General features: G+C 43.1%; 1 pseudogene; it reads left to right on the forward strand.

Annotated features, from left to right (window-relative positions):
- Positions 1 to 1,429: 1,429 nt before the first annotated feature.
- Positions 1,430 to 2,752, forward strand: LOC122900164 (annotated as a pseudogene).
- The last annotated feature ends 732 nt before the right edge of the window (positions 2,753 to 3,484 follow it).

Below are 3,484 nucleotides of genomic sequence, written 5' to 3' on the forward strand. Positions count from 1 at the left end.
ATCACTCAGGATAATAAAGAGATGAATGTAAAGAGATTGGGGAAGGGACACAGGAAGGGGGGGATATAGATCCAGGAAGGCTGTATACCTTGGAAGAAAAGTAGAGACAAAGGAAAAAAGAAATCTTAGAGGAGTGTCAGAGCTGAGAAGGAACTTTGGAGAAGAAATGTCAAATAGTGAGTTGGGGCGTTGCTGCTATACCACACATGCTAGGAGATCCCTTTCATCTTCTCTGTGAATTCTGTGTTTCTTACCAAGACTTTTGTAGAGATGGGCTCAACATAGAGAATGTGAAGATATGCAAAAGTTCTATGTCCATGTGGGTGTAAAATAAAAACAAAGGTTGCTCTCATAGAGGAGACAGCTGGTATCTGGGCTCATATGCAGTGTAACAACAAAGTGAGAAGGGATGAGCCTAAAAGAATAAACAGGATGATTTCATGCGAGGTCATGTGAGACATTTTAAAACATAAGCCCCTTGGAGCACTGGCGTGGCTCAGTCTTAATCTGAGGGTTGCGAATTCAGGCACCACATTGGGCTCCACACTGGGCATGGAGCCTACTTAAAAAAAAAAAAAAGTGTGCCTCTTATCATAGGGCAAATAAAGAACAGTCACAGAAATTTCAAAAGAAAAATGATACAATCAAGGTTATAGTTTAGAAAGATGACTCTAGCAGCAATTCAGAGAATGGGTTGGAGGAAGAAATGCTAGAGGCAAAGGAAAGTTGCAAAGCTTTGCAGCAGTCAAGGCAAGACATGTCAATGACCTATGCTGGTTAGAGTAACAGTGAAGATGGGGAGAACTGGACAACCCGGACACATTAAAGTTTAAATCAGTAGGTCTTGATGATTGATTGGATAGAGGCAAAAGGATTATCAACCTTATGGTTTGCCCAGGACTAAAGCGGCTCCCAAGACATGAGACTTTTAGTTTTAAAATTAAGACAGCTCCAGGCAAGCCATTCCAGTTTTTATGGAACTGTGGGGGTTCCACAGATGTGAAATTTTTCATACAAACACCAAAAAAAATCTGGGAAAACAGGGGTGAATTTGTCACTTTAATGGGGGGTGAAGTTGTGGGTGAGTGAGGTGACACCTAATTTCTGGCTGGGGAATGGAGATACCAGTCACTGAGACAGGCAAGGCAGGAAAAAAAAAAAGGAAAAAGAAAAAAAAAACAGATTCAGGTGGGAAAAAAATGTTGAGTTTTATTTTTGGACATGTCCAGTTTCAAGGACTTACAGAACACCAACGAAGAAACATCTAGTAGGCAATTAGGTCCTTTTAAGTATCTGGCACTTGGCAGGTTCTCTTATATCGACCACCTAAGAGTTGTGCTGTAAGAAGCAACAACATCAAAAAAAAGAAGAAGCAACAACATCCCCCCTTCCTCTCTGCCATCTGCCTGGCAGTCACAAAGCAGCAACCATGCATGAATGCATCTCCATCCATGTTGGTCAGGCTCACGTCCAGATTGGCAATGCCTGCTGGGAACTCTATTACCTAGAACATGGCCTTCAGCCCAATGGCCAGATTCCAAGTGACAAGACCATTAGGGGAGGAGATGACTCCTTCAACACCTTCTCCAGTGAGACAGGTGCTGGGAAGCATGTGCCCAGGGAAGTGTTTGTAGACCCTGGTACCCACAGTCACTGATGGCATTCGCACTGGCACCTACCACCAGCTCATCCACCCTGAGCAGCTCATCACAGAAAAGGAAGATGCTGCCAATAACTATGCCAGAGCTCTACACCATTGGTAAAGAGATCGTTGACCTTGTCTTGAACTGAATTCGGAAACTGGCTGACCAGTGCAGGTCTTCAGGGCTTCTTGGTTTTCCACAGCTTTGGAGGGGGAACTGGTTCCGAGTTTACCTCTCTGCTGATGGAATGTCTCTAAGTTGATTATGGCAAGAAGTCCAAGCTGGAGTTCTCCATTTACTCAGCTATCCAAGTTTCCACAGCTGTAGTCGAGCCCTACAACTCCCCCTTCACTACCCATACCACCTTGGAGCAATCTGATTGTGCTTTCAGAGTAGGCAATGAGGTCATCTGTGACATCCATTGTAGAAGCCTCAATATTGAATGCCAAACAACACTAATCAAAATACGTTGATAGGTCAAATTGTGTCCTCCATCACTGCTTCTCTCGGATTTGAGAGAGCCCTGAATGTTGATCTGAGAGAATTCCAGACCAACCTCATGCCCTATCTTCACTTCTACTTCCCTCTGGCCACTCAGCCCCTGTCACCTCTACTGAGAAAGCCTACCATGAACAGCTTTCTGTAGGGTGAAGTGAACCAGGTGGTGAAGTGTGAGCCTCACCACAGTAAATACGTGTCTTGCTGCCTGTTGTACCATGAAATGTGGTTCCCAAAGATGTCAATGCTGCCATTGCCCCCATCAAGACCAAGTATACTATCCAGGTTGTGCACTGGTTCCCCACTGGTTTCCGAGTTGGCATTAATTACCAGCCTCCTGGTGGAGACCTGGCCAAAGTACAGCGAGCTGCGTGCCTGCTGAACACAACCACAGCCATCACTGAGGCCTAGGCTCGCCTGGACAGCAAGTTTGACCTGATGTATGCCAAGTGTGCCTTTGTTCACTGGTATGTGGGGGAGGGCATGGAGGAAGGACAGTTTTTTTTTTTTTTTGAGGCCCATGAGGACATGGCTGTTATTCAGAGGATTATGAAGAAGCTGATGTGGATTCTGTTGAAGGAGATGGTGAAATAGGAGGAGAAGACTACTAAAGTTAAAAATATCACAAAGGTGCTTCTTTTACAGGGAAGCTTGTTCTGTTTTAAACTGTAAAAGTTGTGCTCTGATGAGTTAATTTGTGCGTAGCAGTGTATAGTCTCATATACAATGCCACCTATGCTTTAAAACACAAGCTCTGCTATAGACCCAAGTTGTCCATTTCTCTGATGGGCTTGAATAAAGTATTCCCAGTCTTAAATGAATAAAAGGAAAAAAGAAAGAGAAAAAATTAGATTTAAAATATAGTTTGGAAGTTATTGGCATATAGATGGCTCCTGAAGCTATGTAAATAAGTAAGACTGCCCAGGGATGGTTTATACCAGAGAAAAGGAGAGAAGAAAGAAAGAGAAGAGAATAATGGAAAATGGAGGGGAGGGAAGGAAAGGGAACTGATAGAGTCCTGTGAAATACCAATAGTTTCAAGATATATAAAGGTGACTGAGATGGAGCTATAATGTGAGATAAAAATTAAGACTACATGGTCTAGAATTCAGGGAAAGAAATGCTGGAAGGATGTGAGGTCAGCGTCAAGTGCTGCACACAGATCAGGTAAGATAAAGGCTGAAAATTATCTTTTGGATTTAACAACATGGTCATTATTGATCTTGGTGAAGGCAGCTTTAAGACAAATGGGAGAGAGGAGCTAGACTGAAGAATGAATGGCAGATAAGAAACAGAGTTAAAGGGTAAAAAAAACAAAAACAAACTCCTTCAAAAAGTTTCCA

Source organism: Neovison vison, chromosome 2, assembly GCF_020171115.1.
Source record: "Neovison vison isolate M4711 chromosome 2, ASM_NN_V1, whole genome shotgun sequence".
Classification (NCBI taxonomy): Eukaryota; Metazoa; Chordata; class Mammalia; order Carnivora; family Mustelidae; genus Neogale; species Neogale vison.